We start from the raw sequence: 20208 nt of genomic DNA, 5'->3' as shown, positions 1-20208 counted from the left end.
ACTGGGTGTAGAGACTACTTAAAAGTAAACTTAAAAAAAAAATGGAACACAAAATACAATACTGGAACCAGGAACAGGGGCTTGATTATATAAATTATGTCCATATTAGGAAATGGTATACCCCACCTAAAATTAATGTTGAAAGAGACTTAGGACCTAGGGAAGTGGGGGCACCTGGATGGCTCCGTCCGTAGGGCATGTGAGTCTTGATCTTAGAGTCATGAGTTCGAGTGCCATGTCGGGGATAGAGATTACTTTAAAAAAAAAAAAGACTTGGGGAAATGTTTATGGTATATTATTACGTGAAAAGAGGCTTAGGACTATATATGACATGATTGTTTTTCCCATTTCAAAGATTATTTGCTCTTTTTCCCCTCTGGGGCGCCTGGGGGTGCTCAGTCGGGTAAGCGTCCGACTTCGGCTCAGGTCATGATCTCACGGCTTGTGAGTTCGAGCCCCGCATCGGGCTCTGTGCTGACAGCTCAGAGCCTGGAGCCTGCTTCGGATTCTGTGTCCCTCTCTCGCTCTGACCCTCCTCCGCTCATGCTCTAAGAATAAATGAAACATTAAAAAAAATTAAACAAATTTTAAGGTTATCTGTTTATTTCAGTGATCTCTACACCCAACATGGGGCTTGAACTCATGACCCCAAGATCAAGAGTCACATGCCCTTCTGATTGAGCCAGCCAGGCACCCCTAATTTTTTATTTTAGTACATAAAATTTATCCTTACTCTTTATTTTTTTTAAGGTATTTTATTTTATTTTTTTTTTAAAGCAATGAACTTGAGGGGCTCGGGCTCCTCTTCTGCAGGACGTGCAGGCTGGTGAAGAAAGGCGTTGAGCTACACAGTGAACTATGCACGGAAAATTTACGTGTGTGTTCGCATACGTGTCTGTGTATGTAACTTGCGTGCGAAAGAAGGCTGTCTACTCCAAGTTCACAGTGATGATCTCTGAGCCGCAGTGATATTTTCCCTTCGTGCTGTTGTACATTCTGCAAAGTTCTTGTAATATACGCCCCTTAGGTTTGCAATTAGGTGGTCTCTCCTTGGTCCATTTTCTGAACTTCCCAAGTTTTTTTTTCCCCCCTGCAAGAAACACACATCATCTTTGCAGTTAGGGAAAAGAAATACGTGATGTGAACACATCGCATGCACACAGGAGTCTGTGCAAAATACCAGATATTAAAAAGCCACAGGGGAGGATGTTCTTTCTCTCCGGCGGTGATGAGTTTGAAGAGGGAGATGTGGAAATCCGCTCCCAGACCTTGCAAGCGCTTGGCCAGCGTTCTAAGATTTCCCGTCCCAAATTCCAGCACAGACCTCCACTCACCAGAAAAATTAAGTATTTGTCTCTTCTTGGCCCGGCCACCTCATCCGCATCCAACAAAACAGGAACTGAGCAGCTATTAGTCCTGGAAATCTGGCTCCGGGGAACGGGCCGGGAGTCTCCCGTTTTCAGAAGCCAGCTTCAGGCTTGGTGTGCAAGGGCGACCCCTGTCGGTAGAATTTAAGTACGCCCGTGGATCGGGAGACCTGACATCTCCGTTTTATTCTTTGTGGGGTCTCCTGGAAGCCGTGCAGCCAGCAGCCCACTCCCTCCTTCCCCCAGCTGCATTCTGCCTCCCATCCCCCCACGCCCCGCCCCCCTCCTCGGGTGTGCCTGCTGTGTTCCTGGGAAAACCTCATCTGGAGGCTTGGGCGTGGGAGCCACAGGTGTGGTCAGCCTTTCGGACATGGCACAGGTGGGCTGCTGCGGGGCCGGGGCCGGGCTCTGCCCGTCGGCAGATGGGCTGCGGTGGCCCCCGCTCTGGGGGGACAGACTTGCACCCCTCCAGCTGACTGAAAACGCCAGACCCGGGCAGGGTGTGGGAGCAGTGAGCAGACAGGCCGTTGGATACAGAGGACGTGGCCGACGGGTTCCATCTCCCCCGCGGGGGAGGCAAAAGGGCAGGCTTTCTGGGCAGAGTCCCACCGTTGAAGAGCATCTCCCCTCTCCCTGCAGACTCTCGGGGGGGGGGGGATTCCGATAAGAAGCAAAAAACTAACGCAGCCCTCTTAACCAGCTGCTCTCTGCACTCGCAAGGGCAAGCGGGTGGCTTGAGGGAGGGGTGGCTAGCCGTTCCTCCGGGCAACCCTGCTGACAGTGGGCCCCAAAGGGTCGCCCGGCACACCCTGTCCATCGCGCGCCGGGTGGCAATGCCCCGGGGAGCTCTGGTTTCAGACACGCGGAGCCTGCATAGGATCCATCAGCCCGACCCTCTCGCCCGGGGCCCTGGTCTGTGACAAGTAAAGCTGGACACCAGAGGAATGTGCTGGGCGTTTCTGTGCTTCGAGCAAACGTGACTAAGTAATTCTCAGGGCCCGTCACCAGACAGGAGTCTGCCTTTACTGTTTTGTGTCTCGGTGCCTGGGGAGCAGACCTCTCAGCCAAGAGCATATGCCCTGCAGGCCTCAGGTCTGCTCTCTGCTGATGGGAGAGAAGCAAAGTCTCCCCCGTAGCTCTCTGCTTGCTCCCAGCGAGACTGGTTGGAAGCCGACCTTTCTCTGCTTAGGCCAGATGCTCAGCATCGCTCAAATGTTTGTGGGTCCTGGCATCCGGGGCGGGGGCGGGGGGGTCCCCCTTGGGAAAGGAAAGCAACCAGAGATTATGATATGAGGAGGAGGGGACAAGGGTGGGTTCCGTCTACATTCGCTGGAGAGATGGGGGACAGGTGCCCACCATAAGACCCAGCTCCCTACCTTTCAAGAAGTCAAGGAAGGGCTGAGAATTACAGTCAGGGGCCCCGGTGAGGGTCAAGACCAGCTTTGTGGGAAAGGCCTGGAGAGGAATGCAGGACTTCCCTGCTTTGGCCAGGGAACCGGCGTTTCTGCCCCAGCCCAGCAGGCGGACGCCCGCAGCTTCTGCCTACAGCTCGGCCTCAGAGCCCGGCGGCAGATTCACGGGGCTGGCGACTGCTGCCTTAGCACGAGGACCTTCCCAGCACAGCTGTGGCCCTCACAGGGCAGGTGCATCTTCTAGGAGGAGGCCGGTCAGCCGGGTGGAAGGGGCGAGTTGTAAGCGCCAGAAAAGTGGAAGGGACGGAGGAGTGGCGCCAAGGCCCTCGTTTTACAAACAACAAACACGCAGAGACCCGGAGGGGGGGGGCAGGTGACCCCGGGTCACACCGCAAGTAAGTTCGTGGCAGAATTGAGAGATGACTCCAGGTGCCCCGCGGGGGGGGGGGGGGGCGGCCCGGGCTCTTTCTACTTGTAGTGCTCCCTCGGGCAGGGGAGAAGCTGCAGCAGCCATCCGTGCTGGCTTTGACCCTGGAGGGCCTTGGTCTGGACACCGGAAGGATTCGAACTCGCTGAGCACCTACTACGTGCGGGGTACCCGCGCTCCCGCGCCCCCGGTGAAATCCCAGCAGGGCCGCGAGGAAGCCTCACGGAACCCACTTTGCTGGCGAGGAAACTGATCCCCAGCTGTGCGCGCAGCCGCACGGCCTGGCGCGTCCGACTCCGCTTGCAAACACCGGGTCCCTATCCCAGGATCCCTCTCCAAGGCCACGCTTTTAGAAGTTAAACCCGCAGAAGAGCCAGCGACTCACCAGCCCCGCCCCCACCCCGCGGCCGCTCGGGCGCAAGCAGGACGTGCTCGCCCGCCGCCTCGCGGGGTCGGAGGTCGCCCGCCCGCCCCGACCCCCACGCCCCCACCCCCCCCCCCCACCCCCGAGCGGCCGGCCCTCGGCGCCCCGGGCTCTGGCGCCCTCCCCCGGCGGCGGCGGCGGCGGCGGGCTCGGGTCTGCGCCTCCCGGAGCGGCCGCCAGAGCCCGCCCGGGGTCCCCGCCCCACCTCGCCGAGGGGCGGTCGGCCGGGGGCGGGCGCCTGGGGCCCCGGGGCGGAGCCAGCCCGGCCGGCGCGGCGCAGGGAAGCCGCCGCGCGCTATAAAAGCCGCCGCTCTGGCCGGGGCGCCGGGGAGCGGAGTGCGGCGCAGCCGGTGGGGCCCGACTGGCGGGCGCGGGTGGCGCGGGGCGTCCGGAACAGAGCGCGGCCGGCCGGGCGCGGAGCCCTTCGCTTCTCCGGCGCAGCCGCCCCTCCGCCGGCGCACGTCCCCGGAGCGCGCGGGGGCCCTGGGCTGGGGCCGCCGCACCGCCCCTGCCGCCGCGCTCCCGGCCCGGGAGGCGTGCCGCCGCCGCCGTCGCCGCCGCGGACCCGGAGGTAAGAGGGCCGGGAGCGCGGACGTCCCGAGCTCGGAGCGGGGGCAGGGTCGCGGGAAAACGTCGCCCGTCGGTGGCTTCGGTCAGCCCGTCCGCTCGTTGCTCTGCGGTGCGCCTCTGTCTGTCTGTCTGTGTGTCCGTCCGTCCGAGCGTCCGTTGATGGGCACGCGCCCCTGTCACTGTCCTCTGTGAGATTTCACCGAGCCCGTGTGATCTGTGCAAGCAGCAGGTGCCGGGGGCGCCGGCGTCCACGGAGCGCACCCAGCGCGGGGGGGTGCTCTTGCTTTCCGTAGCGTTCCCCCCTTCTCAGTGGCTGAGTCTTGCGCCCGGGACGGTGGCTGGCGGGCGAGGGACCGCTCCGAGGGTCGGGTCGCCGGGTCCGGCCGCTCACACTGTGCACTAGCGCGTGTGCGCCTGGCCACGTTGCGCCCTGCGGCTCGGCCCCGCGCGCTCTTCCTCCTGGGCCCCCCTCCGCCTCCCGCCGCCTCTGGCTCCCGCACCCCCGGATCGCGCTGGGCTCCCCGCGTCGCGCTGGCGCGGGAGGCGACTGGATGTGAAAAGAAGTTGACGGCCCCTGTTGATGTTTAGACTGAGACTCCAAACCCGGCGTTGCCGGGAGAGGGTTTGGTGGTGCCTGGCACGGGACGTCGGCTCCAGAAAAGGTTACCTTAGGTTGGGAGGAAAGGCAGGGACCTGGCAGAGCGCAAGCCAGGGCTGCGGCCACGTCTCCGGCTCGCCGCTCCGGGAACCAGGGCCAGAGACCTTCTGGAATGGACCCGGCGGCACGCATGTGCTCTGGAGAAAGGCGCCCAGTGCGCCCGAGGTCGTCAGCCGCAGACTCTCAGCTCTCAGAGACCGCCGCCGCCGGTCCCCAAGCGTCCAGCACGGCGGCCGTCCAGGCGCGCCTCCAGCAGCCGGCTTTGAGGTCCTGAGTCTCGCTCCGCGCAGCCAGCGTTGCCCACAGGTGAGAACTCTGTTTTGAAACTAATCTTTTGATGTGTGAGCCAGCGCCTGGCTGCAGCCCCATCCCGGAGATGGTAAGCCTGGGAGCGAGTCTCCATTCCAGCGGTCTGGAGAGGGATGCCGGGCGCGCCCCGGGGCTGGGGACCCGCGGCTTTGCGTGCCCAGGCGCGGCGCCACCATGGACAGCTCCCAGCCACTTCCTCCACTCCGGGTGTGCGGCCCTGGGTCTCGGGAAGGTGCGTCCTCCCAGACTCCAGGCGTTGGGGCGACAGGAGGGAGGAGAGGGACAGCTAGGTTTTGAGAGCCCTCTGTATCCTGTCCCGAGGCGGCAGGAGCCACACGGGAGGGAGCCAGGGTTTGTGACTGGGACCTAGATCAGCCTGCAGGTGAACTCTGTCCGGGACCTCTGGTATGGTGTTGGGGGACAGGGCGTCCCTGGCTTTTTTGTGGCACTCACAAAGGACCTCTTGAGGTCCCTCAGAGGTGTCATAAATGTGTGACGCCCGAGCATCCGACTGAGGCAGTGAGATAATGCCAGACCTAATTAGGAACTGCCCAGCCCGCTTCCTGTGCACCGCATAGGGTCTTGCTACCTTCCATTAAGTTATTTAGTAAATTTGATCTTGGGAAGATACATTAGTTTCAGAGTCACAGGGACGGAATGCAGGAGATTCCAGCCAGAGCACGTTCTAGAGAATGTGTCCAGATGCATTTGGGAACGCAACTGTACTCGCTTCTGATCCTAATGGTTTTCTGCAGGGTGCATGGCACTCGTAAGGAAGCTTCTAAAGGTTCCTCTGGAGCCCAGTTGATGATTTTTCAAGTTGGTTGCTTAGAAACAGGGAGGAGAGAACCTGTAGGGGTTCATATCTGTGCAAATTAAACATCTCCTTTCTCTGATGAGAAACGGCACTGGCTCTGTGTGTTCCTTTTGTATATGTGCACCTGTGCAGAAGTGTGTGTCTGCCTTTACTTGAAAATCGTAAGAAATTTCCAAGGTCGGCTTCCAGTTGTGACCGATGGAGGTGCGTGGAGAGTAAAAAGAATCAGGCACCTTTTTTTTTTTTTTTTTGAGGCAGCGTGTGTAATTTTGTGACAGTCACTTAAGCTCTGTGCCTGTTTCCTCGTCTGTCACATGGGACCACACAGTCTCTCTTGCAGAATCGCTGATGAGAACTAAGTGGAAAGCATTTAGCCTCTAGCTGAGCACAGAGAAAGCTCTTAAGTTGGTGGTGGTTACAGGTGCATTTTAAAGGCAGTTGTGCATTTGTTTTGAATCACCAGCCCTCTGCCCTCTGCTGTCTCTCTCTCTCTCTCTCTCTCTCTCTCTCTCTCTCTCTCTCTGCTAACCTGCCATGGTTTGACACAGACTCCAAACCCTGCTTAATGTTCCTGTTGGGGAACTGGTTGACAAAAGTCATGCCCGTGTCGAAGCTGATCCCAGTGCCAACAAAAATCTCACTGAAAGCTAAATGGAAGAATTTTTGTGAGACGAGTCAGCCGCCTGTGTTTCTCACCTGTATACACTTGGAAGAAAGACAAAGTGAGTCGTTTTCAAAATACTGTCATAGCTCCCTGGGTTGGAGGATTATTTCTCCCGGATCCTTCTCTGGAAGAAGGCGGGACCTCCAGGGGGCCTCCTTGTCCTGCTGGTGGGGGGCAGGGCGTTCTCCTGGGTCTTGCCGGGGGAGTGGCTTCCACGGCCCCCACTTCTGGGTTGTGCAGGATGGAGCGAGGGTCGCTTCCCCGGGGCAGCGCCTGGTCTAGGAAGCCCGCGAGCGCTCGCGACCTGGCAGGAAGCACACCCCTTCCTGGTGGAGCCCTGCCAGGGGCTGTGACATACCGCCCAGGACACAGCGCTGCACGTGGGGGTTCTGCCTGGTATATGTCACTGAGAGCGTGAAGTTTGGATAATGGAATTATAACGGGCCCAATCTCACAGTTAGAGTTTTTCCCCCAAAATGTGTGTGTGTGTGTGTGTGTGTGTGTGTGTGTTTCTGCCAGTTTCACATTCTAGTCCTCCTAGATTTCCTGTCTGTTAGTTTTATTTATTTATTTATTTATTTATTTATTTATTTATTTATTTATTTTCCTCAGCAGATCAGAAGACTTTTTACCTCCCTGCCTCTAAGCTCAAGGATGCAGTCCACAGATGCTGGGAGTCTCTCAGTCATTTTCACCTGCCCGGCGATGTGGCGTTGTGAATGGTGCAGGAGGCTGAACCCCAGTTGACCTTGAAGGGCTGGCTGTCTTCTCTGGACTCCCCTGCAGGTTCCGGTCCCCAGCGCGCAGCTTTCTGGTAGGAAGACGACTGAACTACAGAACATTCTTGGAATGCGGGGCCAACGAGGGGAGGAACAGGTGTAGGAGGGAGGGGGGGTCTCCGCGGGCCCCGTGGCACTCTGTGCGCAACAGCAGGGGCTGAGTCTCCGGACAGACCAGTCTGATGGCAAGAGCGGCATTCGGGGGGTGGGGGGGGGCAGCAGGCTGAGAGGGGTGCATACTTGAATCCCGCTGCTTGAGTGGCCCCCTTCTGTGGTGTCTGCAGGGCGGCACCGTCTGTAGAGCGAGTGCATCCTGCGTTTGTAGCTGTGGCTCAAGAGAGCGTTAGGAGGGGTAGTGGGCACAGAGGGGCCCTTCTCAGTGCTGAGTGCCTTTTTCACAGTGTTCACCTGGGCCCTGAGCCTCCTTCCCAAGAGCCCGACACACGGAAACTGTGTTAAAGGGGGTAGGACTGTGGTGGCTCTCGCGGCATTCCTCTCTGTGCCTCTGCCCCCGCCCCCCGGACCCGCTCGCTCCCTCCAGGGGCCATCCTAGCCCCTCTGGTGGGTCTCCCGCTCCTTCCCTTGTCCTCCTGTCCTCCGTCTGCTCCGGTGCCAGGCTTTGTTCAAACCTGGCTCTTCAGAAGGGAGACTGCCTGCAGAGAAATGTCATCAAATATACATTTGCTCTCTGCTCGGCTCCCCCGGGGTCAGGAAACACCCTTCCCCACCCTGCTGCTTTTCCAGGGCCCCTCTCCAGGCTCGTGGGCTCAGCGAGCCCACCCCCTGCGGGTGAGGGAGCCCTGGCGAGCACAGCCATCCCCCGGCCCCGTACTCACTCCGAGCAGGTCGCCAGCTCTGGACAGTCTGGCTCCTCGTGGCACCGGCAGATGGCTGGGGGGTTATCTTGGAATCTTCTGCTTCTGAGGCAGGATGGATGCGGGACTGAGACTTGAATAGGCAAACGAGTCTCGGGACCGGGTTAGGAAGCTCGCTCCCATTGGCCGGTCTGGGTGGGTGGGGGGCTGAGAGTCTGCGCTGGTGCACGGACCCCCCCTGTGGGGTGCCAGCGGGGACACCTGCACCTTCCTGTCTTCGACCTCGGCACTTCCGGGTGTGCCCTGTGGGTTTCTGGTGTCTGAGCGCCTGCGGTCCAGCTGGCCTGTGTCCCCCTGGTGACCTCATACCGACCCCTCACATTCTCAGAGGTGATTATTGTTGCTTCTAAACCGTCTTATCGGTCAACTAAATATCTTGAATCCCTTGTCCCTTGTCATAATAAATTTCCCAGCGCTCTGAGCCGAGTCACTTTTAAGTGCGGGACCGTTGTGCAAATGGCAATCTGTCTTTGCTTGGCGGAGGCGTCTGAGTGTAATTTTGCTGGAATTAAGAGATCACCCTGGGGGGGGTCTCCTCTCCCTCTGGTTCCAGACACAGAGAAGGCGTGTTTACATTTAGATGACTTCCCTTGACTCTAAGTCACAACTGCGTTTTGAACCTATAAATGACATTTAAGCCTCAATTATCTTCCTCAGGCCCCCTCCCTGTGGGGATGAGCGGCTCCTCCCAGGGATGCGGGTCAGCCCAAGGCGCTTTTGATCGTCTCTACACACGGGCCCTGGGTTAGCCACCGGGGAGGCAGAGGTCATCCGTGGGCCCTGCCCTCCAAGCTGCCCGCCTCGCTGGGGGAGCGGACACCTAAGCCAGAAGTCTCCAGGCGGGTGTGATGGGGGCGGGGACACACCGGTCAGGAGGGGTGGTGGGCGGGGGGCCTGCTGAGGGCAGGTGAAGCTGGGAGACATTCTAGAAGCTTCCCTGAGAAGGGGCCATACCGTGCATCCGGAAGGACTAGCAGAAATTTATAGGAATTTTCCCAAGAGGCGAAGGTGACGTTTGGGGAGGGGAGTTCAGAAGGCGTTCCACATAGGGAAAAGGCCGCGGGGAAAGATCCAGAAGCACAGGCAGGCTTGGGCCTCTGACTACCTTCAGCCTCTCACAGGCACAGCGCCCCTTACCTGCCCAGACCTGGGGCTATACCCGGCAGAAGAGAGAGTCGTTCGGTGCCTTTAGCTCATAGACTAGTGACTGTAAATGACTTTAACCGTACGCTTTTTTCCCCAACAAAATCTTACTAACTCTGATTTACAAATCAGATAAAAAGGGGCTGTGGCTGGGAGTGGGCTTTTATCTTGAGGCCCCCGAGGGGTTCCACAGGGCTCTGTGGGTTCCAAGGAGCACAGTTTGAACACCTCTGTCCTGGATCATTGCATTTTGCTTTTGGCCATCCTATTTAATAATGTCATCTTCCTATGATTGTGGTTTGTCTGGCTACATCTTAATATTCTGGATGTCTCGCGGGGTTCTGTGTCAACAATTTTTAATGAAATGAAGCCAGAATTTTCCTGCATGTGACTATCTAACAACTATGGGGTGTGTGGGTTACCAGGGGTAAGGATCTGTGACAGGGGCTGGCTCAGAAAACTCAAGCTGTGGGGCGCCTGGGGGGCTCAGTCGCTTAAGCATCCGACTTCAGCTCAGGTCATGATCTCACAGTCCGTGAGTTCGAGCCCCACATCCGGCTCTGTGCTGACAGCTCGGAGCCTGGAGCCTGCTTCCGATTCTGTGTCTCCCTCTCTCTCTGCCCCCCCCCCCCCCCCGCTCGTGCTCTGTCTCTCTCTCTCTCTCAAAAATAAATAAACATTAAAGAAAAAAAGAAAACTCCAGCTGTAGCGGGCACAGGAGGCGAAGACAGGCGTGAGCTTCTCACAGAAAATGGCCTTCTTATTTTCAACTTTGTCCGTCAATCTTGTCCATTCTTCGGAGTCTAGAAAAGCTGGCAAGAAGGAAAACAGAGCTTATTTCCAGGGTATACGACCTGGAACATCCAGGATCTTGCGCCCTTTCTCACCGAGGTAGCCACATCTGAATGTGGGACGTTTTTGAAAATGGGGTTTGAACGGGACTGTAAGTCAGAAGTATAGAAATGGATAAGTTCTGCTGGCCTGGGGTGAGGTGGAAGGTTCCAGGTCAAGCTGCGGCCCCTGCGTGCTTCTTACAGAGCTGCCCCAAAGGAGGAGGTCCACGCTCTGCATGGGGGGTGGGGGGGACCCAGAGAGAACCCCGCCCTCGCCGATGGGATCTGAAGAACCCCTTCCAGCTCTAAAGTCAGAATCATATGACTGATGCCGGGTGATCAAGGTGAGGCATGGTCAGTGCCGAGAGTTTAGAGGGTACCTCCAGCTCCAGAAAGCCCCGCTGGCTATGTGACGAGCCCGCGGAGGAAAGTGGCAGGGGACGTTTCCCTCTGGGTGGACATCCGCACTTGCCCCGGGCTTCCCTGCCAGACCAGCAACCCGCCGAACCGGGCAGTGTCAGGGAGGGCTGCGGTGCCTGTGGGCGACCAACATCTGGGGCATCTGGCCTCACGTCCACGTCCAGACCTGGAACACCCTGAACTTTGGCCTTGACTCCCTAAACCATGGGGTTTTAGCCTGCCCCGCTTGCTAGGGGCTAGATGTCGGCTGGCTCCTATGTCACTCTGACCTCTTGGCATCGGTGACCAAAGACCCTGGTTCCCTAGATCCCATGGGACCATCTGGGGGCGGCCCGCGGGGATCCTGAGCTGTCCACCAGATGCAGAGGCCACGCCTGGCTCTGTCCTCTCCCCTGGGTGGGGGGGGGGGTGGGCAGTGGTGCCTGCTGGTGTATGATGAGGGCACAGGTGCCCGAGGGTACAGAGCTGGTAGAGGATGGCATCTGGGCATCCGTCCAGTGCTGGTCGAGTACGTCAGCCGCCTGCCTTCTTCCCAGGCTCTTGTCCGTGCTGTGTGGTGGGAGCAGTTATTCCCAGCTCAGCCCCACCGAGTCTCCCAGTTCCTGGGTCTCCAGAGCCCTCCAGGCTGCCAGCGGGTGTGCAAAGCTTTCTCCTTCCCCTAAAGAATAACAGGAAGGAGCCTCAAGAGGAGTGAGGAGGGGAGCAGATTTGGGCAACCCGTTTAAAAAAAGAAAACGTTATTAAGCAAACTGGTGGTTTTATGACAAGCCTGTTTCAAAGCTGTGTTGCCCTGAGTAATTTGCTCATATGCTAATTTTCCAAAGGTTTGGGCTCAGGAAAACCTCAAACCTAGTGGCTAAGTACTTTTTCCTTTCCTTTCCTTTCAAAATCGTGTTTATTTTCGGAGGAACTTAATCCATATGTTTCAGATCCATTTCCGTGTTACTCAGCAAAAGGTTGCCCCCCCCCCCCCCCCCCCCCCCACGTTGCTGAGCCGCGAGCGCGGTTTGGTGGTTTGGTTCTTTCTCTTCCCGGCTGAGCACCGCTACAGCTTAAGTCAATACAGGCCCTGGAGGCAAAAGGGAAAACTCAGTCGCGCTGACCCGGTTTTTATTTAAAATCGTGATAGTTGGTTCGCTATGGATTTGCTGCAGGAATTTCGATTTGTGAAATGGGGCATTTGCAACGTTGTCTGGATTAAAGTCTGAGTTTTTCGGTGCTCTTTTAAATCTTGCACGCTGGCCTCGGCCTCAGGGTCACCCCGGTCAGCGCTCCCCCGGGCTCATCCTGGTTGGGGCGCGCTGGTGACCTTGCCGTTGGAGCCGGCTCCGCCGTTATCCCCGCCCGGGTAGGGGTCGGCGCCCGGGACCAGGCACACAAGGTTTTGGGGACGCTGATGGTGCCTCCCCTCAGGCCATTAACCCAACTGTTGATGTGGTTTGGGGTGGAGCGCTGCCAGGGGAGAGGGGGCGGAGCCCTGCCAGGGGAAAGGGGCGGAGCGCTGCCAGGGAGAGGGGGCGGAGCCCTGCCAGGGGAAAGGGGCGGAGCGCTGCCAGGGAGAGGGGGCGGAGCCCTGCCAGGGGGAAGTGGGAGGAGGGTGAGTTCTTGTCAGCTTTCCCCATGACCCGAACCCGGCCTCCCTTCGTTTTCAGAGCAGGGAACGAATTTGCAGTGGTCGATGCCAGAATGTTTTACAGCTTCTGCTGGGCCGACGTGTCACTGCATCCGTGACTTCTTCAGAAGGGACCGAGTTCATGAGATTTCTCAATTCAGTTCCCGGTAGCAAAAGAGAAAGCAGCTGTCGGGTTTTGGCTTTGGAACTTCCCTATGCAAGAATTTGTCCTCATTTAAATGATTTTTTAAAAATAAGAAGGCACAGCCCTCTCCGCGGTGTCTGTCTGGTTCACCCCTTTGGAGAGGCTCAGAGATTCCTCTGACCACAAAATTGTGGGCTGTGTCTATGCATGCGCCAGGTGGCGGAGAAAGAGCTGGAGTCTGTTTTGAATTTTAAGATCGTTGGGTAATGTTGTTACAAATGGTAACACATAAACATTTCCTGGGATTTTCTGAGAATGACCATGTAGTGAAGTTCATTTTTACTTTGAACATCCCCATATACAGTTACTTTAAATAAGAGACTATTTTTAACATATTTAAAAAAAAGGATGATGCTTTGATTGAATCTTGCTTAATAAGCACAAACGTGAGCCTCTGCTCTGCTGGGTTGCGCGAGGACATCACCTCCCCAAGGTCAGGGGAACAGAGACGGGAGAGTCCACCCTGAGTGGTGAGCGTCAGATTTGCACACGGCCCGCTGGAGGCCATTCTGGGCAGGAGGCTGGGATCTGCCTCCCACGATGCACAAAGGGCCTCATCTCAGCCCAAGAAAGAGGCATTTCTTCATTCGGGACAGGTCCCCCTCCCCCCCAGGCTCCGACACAGAGACTGTCATGTTCTGTTTATTCCCAAGGCCTAGCACATAGTAGGCACAAAACATTTATTAAATTACACGAAGGCATGAGTTCTGCATCTGAGCCCCAGCTCCCAAGGGCACACATTTCCGGGCGGAATAGATCCGATGCAAATTCAACAAAACCGAGCCCGACCAGCTAGGGTAGGGTCTGCACTTGGGGTGGCCCTGTGGTCATTCTCGTCATTATTATGGATAACCCGGCCTTCCGGAGCATTTACCGCTTTCAGGCAGCATGCAATCACTTGATCGTCCGACAGCCCCGAGCAAGGCGTCGGATGGAGAGCCCTCCATGAGGCCCCCCCGCGGTCACTCAGCAGCCTTGAACCACGGTGCCACACCGCAGGGACATTGGCAGCTGATGGAGTTGGACCTGGGACCCGCGTCTGTGTGAGTCCAGACGCCCTCTCTCTGAGTGATGACCGATGTTGCTTGAGTTTTTGAATTTTGAGAGAGCGTGTTTCTGGGGATAGTGTAACTCACACGAAAGCAGCTGGAGAGTTAATTTCAACTCCGCAGCACTCACGGTGGATGCCCCGATTCTTGATGGCCAGCTGGGATTCAGACATGGCTCCGTTGTACCTCCCTGTGCTGGAGGAGCTCATGGTCTAGCCGGGGAGACAGACGGACAGACATTCAGCGACCTGTGGGCTGTGCTGGAAGCGAGGTGTGAACAACATGGTAAAGATTGCTGATGCGTAACCCGCGGGGGAAACCGACCAGCAGGCAAGAGGCCGGGGTGAAGGAAGTGTGTGGTTGGCTCTTGAAGGAGAGTACGGTCTCCTGGGCAGAGGAAGAAGGCTTAGGAAGGAAGGAATAGTCTGAGCTAAGTTCAGAGAATCCAGGAAACAGGAGTCTGGGGGAAGGTCTAGGAGTTCCTGGAAATGAGATCATAAGGGTGGGGGCAGGGGGGGGTTGGTCCTTCACAGCCGAGTCGGGGAGTCTGGCCTCCAACCGTGGTGACTTGGACGAGGGGGACGTTAGACCCTTGTTCCTGGTGGCAGGTGGTTTGGGTTGGGTTTGCGTCCGTCAGTCCTGAGGGTGGTATTCTTGGCAGGAGGTGCACTCCAGGACGCCCGCTCTCCCTGGGGAGCGTGGCTGCCAGGGCCCAGCAAGGGCAAGAAGGAGGCCTCGGCCGCCCAAGGGGAACTATTGGAACTCGGCCATTGGGGGGTGGAGGGCAGGAGGGAGAGCATCACGTTGGAGACGTTTCGGGGATTGGCGGCCCGAGTCTCTGACAACACGAGGCCCCGTCCCTCTGCAGGCAGAGCTCCGGGCCTCTGAGGGAAAATTTCGGAGGCTCGTGACCCCGAGCCCTTCTAGACTGATGTATCCCCTGCTCCCTGTGTGGCCTCAGTGTGGGGTCAGGAGGGTACGGGCCTCTGTCCTTTGGCCTTCGTGCTGCTCTCCGGAAGTGCCTTCCTAATTCTTCGCAGATCCTGGGGCAAATCCCTAACTGCCTTGAGGGCTGGCCTGCAGCAGGTGGGGCACAGGAACAGAGCGTCTGTGAGGGGCTCACCTCGGGAAGGGACAGAGTGGGCAGTGTGGAAATGGTTCTCCGGTTCTGCCCTGCATGAAGCAGATCCTCTGCTGTGTGGCCTGCAGAGGCCCAGGGGCCACCTTCCCGTGGCTTCCTCTCCTCTCCGCCCGGCGTTTGTAATTAGGCATTCAGGGAATTTCAGCGAACGACATCCACCCACAAATGTCCCCTGAGCGTCGCCCGGGTGCCCAGAGCTGTACTGAGTTCTGCCCATTCAACAGACACGTAAGTTGAGGTCCAGATCACCAACATCTCCAAGAGGATCCTAACCAGATGACCAGAGAGAAATATGGACAAGTGCCTTAGGGAAAACTCCCCTCGATTTTGCCGACCGCAAATCCGCCGCCCTCGCTGACTTGCCGTGTGACTTTGGACAAGTTACTGCACCTCTCTGTGCCCTAGTTGGCGATCCATCCCCCAAAGCGGGATGACTGTGTTTTTTCTGAGAATAACATAAGGCAGCTAGTAGTCACGTAGCACCTGCGGGCTCTCGGGGCTGCGGCCCGGGACAGAGCAGGCGCACAAATGGCGAATCTCCCCGTTTGTCAGCTACTCAGTTGAATCAGCAGTCATTTCGAGCAAAGAAGGCAAACCTGTGACTTCCGGGCGAGTTTGCAAACTTGAAAAACTTTGTCGGAGGTTAGCGGCCCCCCTCTGACGGCCCGGGGCGCCCCCGAGGCCGCTGCGGAGGGACAGGCCACGTCGTGGGGGACCCCCGGCCCTGTGGCCTACGGGACCAGGAGCGGGGTCTAGTTCCTCACGTGGCTTCTCCAGAACCGAGCCGGTGCTTAGCACGCGTGGACGGGTGAGCACTGTTGGCGAGGACAGGCTCTCGCTCGCACCTGCCCTCTGCTCGCCGCACGGTCCCTCCCTCACGTCGTGCAGCAGGGCCCCGAGAGTGAGCGTTGACTTGGTTTCTTCTCCCGCTTACGGGTGAGGAAACCGGGGGATCGGGCGACTTCTCGGGGTCACACGGCAAGCCCTGCACGACCCGGCTTCCCGACGAGGCCGTCTCGCCTGGCCCCAGGCCTGAACCAGCCTCACGGGAAGCAGAACAGGGAAACGGGTTAGCAGTTTTCCCACTTCTGACGACAATGCAAAGTTTCAAAGGTGCCCAGAGCAGACTTCCCGGGGTCTCCGTGCCCTGGCTCGGGGTGTCCCGCGAGCAGGCAGTTTTGACGGCCACCTGGGTTGACACAGTCGCTGTGACCGTGTGACCCGGCAGGCCATCGTGTCTTCATGGGGGACGGCTTTCCACCTCTGTTCTCCAGACCGCGGAGCCATCAGGGGCATGACGGCAGGTTGGGTATGTAAAGCCGACATCCTGAAAGCTCCTTACTTACCTGTCACCAGGGGGAAGGGCCTTTGCCAGCCTTTGCCGATGGCCCCTTGCCGGGCATTAGCCTTGGGGTTTGTCTGCGACCCAAAGGAAAGGGTAGCTGTCGTGGCTCGCCGGTGGAGCTCTGGCCCTCAGAGCTGGCTCTCCCACGGGTAGGACACCCGCGAGATTAGAACAACTTATCACCGGGCACCGGGGTGACTCAGTCCGTTAAGCATCTTCAGCTCAGGTTACCATCTCACCATTCATGAGATCGAGCCCCGTGTCCAGCTCTTGTGCCTGCTTTGGATTCTGTGTGTGTCTCTCTCTCTCTGCCCCTCCCCCACTCGTGCTCTGTCCATCTCTCCTAAAAATAAATACACGCTGGGGCGCCTGGGTGGCTCAGTCGCTTAAGCGTCCGACTTCGGCTCAGGTCACGATCTCGCGGTTTGTGAGTTCGAGCCCCCGTCAGGCTCTGTGCTGACAGCTCGGAGCCTGGGGCCTGCTTCGGATTCTGTGTCTCCCTCTCTCTGTACCTCCCCTGCTTGTGCTCTGTCTTTGAATGAATGAATGAATGAATGAATGAATGAATGAATGAATCAATGAATCAGTGAATCAATCAATCAATCTTGGGCGCCTGGGTGGCTGAGTCGGTTAAGCGTCCGACTTCGGCTCAGGTCATGATCTCGCAGTTTGTGAGTTCGAGCCCCCGTCAGGCTCTGTGCTGACAGCTCAGAGCCTGGAGCCTGCTTCAGATTCTGTGTCTCCTCTCTCTGCCCATCCCCTGCTTGTGCTCTGTCTTTGAATGAATGAATGAATGAATGAATGAATGAATGAATGAATCTTGGGCGCCTGGGTGGCTCCGTCGGTTAAGCGTCCGACTTTGGCTCAGGTCATGATCTCGTGGTTTGTGAGTTCGAGTCTGCTTCGGATTCTGTGTCTCCCTCTCTCTCTGCCCCTCCCCTGCTCTCTCCTCTCTCTCTCTCTCTCTCTCAAAAACAAATAAACATTAAAAAATATTTTAAAAATATAGTTAAAAGAAAGGAATAACTTATCACCGATTATGGTTTGGAAACCCAAGCCTAGAGGAGCCTTTCCTAATGTGCATTCCTCAGGAGCATGACTTCCTTGGCCGTTAACAGGCAGGCTGAAGTCAAATAAGTTTGGCACAGGTAAGCTGCGTTAAACAAAGTCGATGTGTTTTTATTCCCGAAGTTCTTCTCAATGCACTGATATGCGGCGTGTGGCACGGACTGCGAGAGGGGAGCAGAGTCCGTAGCACGGCCCAGGTGCCTCTGGGGGACACTGTCGCATTTCCGTCTTTGTTCTTCTGAGCTGGGACGCGTCTTGGGTTCGAGCAGAGGGCCCCGCGGCCCTCCTTCGCTCCTGACCGAGGGCCGCGGCTCGCCGTCCCGCACAGACCTCAGCCAGAAGCGTGTCCCTTACAACCTCGCACGAGGTAAGAGTGAGCTTCCAAATTGGTAGTTTCTATGCCTGCTGCTTCCTAAAAGTCAATCCCTTTCCGACGCGCAGGGGTATTTAGCGGTTCTCTCTCGCCGGGGATAAGGTACAGAATTGTTGCTGTCCCATTTTGCAATTTGCTATCGCAACCCTACTCGGTTTGTACCAGCAAGTATTTCCATAAAGAGATCAGCAAGGATTTGAAACGGAGATTTGGGTTAGCTTCTCTCCGCTCACGGCACGTAGTCCCGAGGAGCGCTTTGTAAGCGGATAGGACTGTGGTGGAGTTGCGTACCGCTGATGCGTCCGTCAGCGGGTCCGGTTTTCCCCCTGGATGGCTCTGATTGAGAACTTGAACCCCAGACGGGGCAAAAGGAGGCCTCCAGGAAATGAATGAGCAGACTGAAGGCATCCTGGATGAAATGCTCTTGTCACAAGATTTTCGGTGAGTGCTCTGTGTCCCACTTAAGTGCGTGATAAGCCACCGAAGCATTTATCAGCGTGACCCATTTACCGACAAAGATACCGGGGCCTGAAGCTTTGAGCGAGTGCCAGGTGAGTCAGTGAAAACATGAGCAGCTGCATTTGCGGGGCCACTGTATCCAGCAACCGCCCTGCCCCAGACACGAAGCATCCGCGACCCAGTCCTTCATTCTCCCACCTTATAATTTGAGGTTGGGGGAGCCACGGGAGTAAGTGGGCGTAATATGCTCGTTCTGTGTCTGTACGAGGCACGGAGGGGGCACAGAAGCCAGAACTCCGGGATCCCCAAGGGGACTTCACGCTTCATCCGAGCCCTAGGAATCACAGTGAGAACTTGTGTGTTGGCGGAGAAGGGCCCTTTGGACAAAGCGAGACGGGGCGATATCGTCCGTTAGAAGAGCTCTATACGCGGCCAGCGCATGTAGACGAAGACAAGCGTGGGGAGAGAGAAAGCTTTAGGATGGGGGACGCCCTTACAGGGGAGCAGCCTGTGGCTGTCATCGCTGAGCAGGGCAGGCGATGACGGGCCCGGGTTACTGAATGGAGGGTATGAAACCTGTCCGAATACAGCCTGAGATCACTGCGTGAGCTCTGTGTGCTGGGGACACACGCCGTCACTCTCCAGTGCTCCCCAACACCGCCTGTGATGCCTACAGCGTCCCGGGGGCCCTGCCAGGCATGGGCAGTGCGCGTGTGACGGAAGTAACGTAACCATGGAGCTGTATCCCCTTACCCCTTGGAAAGTAGAGAAGAGACAAAAAAACCGCCCCAGTTCCCCCACGTAAGACAGTCACGGTAAGAATTTTGGTGACTGTTGTTTCTAGTTCTTTGTTTTGTTTTGTGTTGTCATTGCCGTGTGTATATTTACGTACTGAGGACAGAATTTTACCCTGCACGCAAGCAAGTTAAACGACCTCGCCTCTGATTTTACAACCCTCATTTGGATGCCTGTAAAAGGACATCCGATTCATTTCTAAATTTTCACTCTTTGTGGGGCGCCCGGGTGGCGCAGTCGGTTCAGCGGCCGACTTCAGCCAGGTCGCGATCTCGCGGGATCTCGCGTGATCTCGCGTGAGTTCGAGCCCCGCGTCGGGCTCTGGGCTGATGGCTCGGAGCCTGGAGCCTGTTTCCGATTCTGTGTCTCCCTCTCTCTCTGCCCCTTCCCCGTTCATGCTCTGTCTCTCTCTGTCCCAAAAAAATGAATAAACGTTCACAAAAAAAAAAAAAAAATTTTAAATTTTCACTCTTTGAAAAAAAGTTGATCGTTTTCGTGTCGAGGTTTCTACCAACTTCTGAGTGATTTCCGGGAGAGACCTTCCTGAGGCTGAAATTAAGGGGGTCAAGGAATGTGGACACTTTTGTGGTTCTTCATCCACGTGGCCTCTAGAGATTTATCCAGATTAATAGGGCCCCCCACACTTTCACCAGCAAGAGATAAATATTAAGACTTCAAAGGTCATTTTATTTATTTATTTTTTTAATTTTTTTTTTCAACGTTTATTTATTTTTGGGACAGAGAGAGACAGAGCATGAACGGGGGAGGGGCAGAGAGAGAGGGAGACACAGAATCGGAAACAGGCTCCAGGCTCTGAGCCATCAGCCCAGAGCCCGACGCGGGGCTCGAACTCACGGAGTGCGAGATCGTGACCTGGCTGAAGTCGGACGCTTAACCGACTGCGCCACCCAGGCGCCCCAAAGGTCATTTTAAAGTTTATTTATCTTAGAGAGAGAGCAAGTGGGGGAGGGGCAGAGAGAGAAGGAGAGAGAGAATCCCACGCAGGCTCCGGGCTGTTGACACGGAACTCGGTGTGGGGCTCCTTCTCACAAACCATGAGATCCTGACCTGAGCTGAAATCCAGAGTCAGATGCTTAACCAGCTGAGCCCCCCAGGCGCCCCAAAGATCATTTTAATAGGTAAAAATCACACCTGATGATTTGTTTGTATTTCTCAGATTTTAGTGAAGTCTGAGACCATCCGTATGTCTGTCTAACTAGTTACTTGTCTCTTTTAGGAACCTCCTGTTAGTGTTATGCCTATCCGATGGGCTGTTTCTATCTTTTTTTTGTTTTTAAATTTGTTTTTAAGTTTACTGATTTTTGAGACAGAGCACAAGCAGGGGAGGGGCAGAGAGAGAGGGAGACACAGAATCGGAAGCCGGCTCCAGGCTCCGAGCTGTCGGCACGGAGCCCGACGCGGGGCTCGAACTCACGGACCGCGAGATCGTGACGTGAGCCGAA

The 20208-nt window shown here is 56.8% G+C and overlaps 1 protein-coding gene across 2 annotated transcripts in view; it reads left to right on the top strand.

Annotated features, from left to right (window-relative positions):
* The first annotated feature begins 3998 nt into the window (after positions 1-3998).
* The window catches only part of CEMIP (cell migration inducing hyaluronidase 1), a 128487-nt gene continuing 112277 nt past the window's right edge, over positions 3999-20208 (top strand). Inside the window, exon 1 of one of the 2 annotated variants that reach the window (XM_086711744.1) lies at positions 3999-4201. The gene's annotated coding sequence lies outside the window, so the exon portion shown is untranslated. The remainder of the gene's footprint in view (positions 4202-20208) is intronic. The other variant, XM_086711742.1, reaches the window with a different exon arrangement.

The sequence above is a fragment of the Puma concolor genome, chromosome B3 (genome assembly GCF_028749965.1).
Source record: "Puma concolor isolate L17-30 chromosome B3, mPumCon1.1.hap2, whole genome shotgun sequence".
Classification (NCBI taxonomy): Eukaryota; Metazoa; Chordata; class Mammalia; order Carnivora; family Felidae; genus Puma; species Puma concolor.
This window is presented reverse-complemented; position numbering and strand designations above follow the sequence as displayed.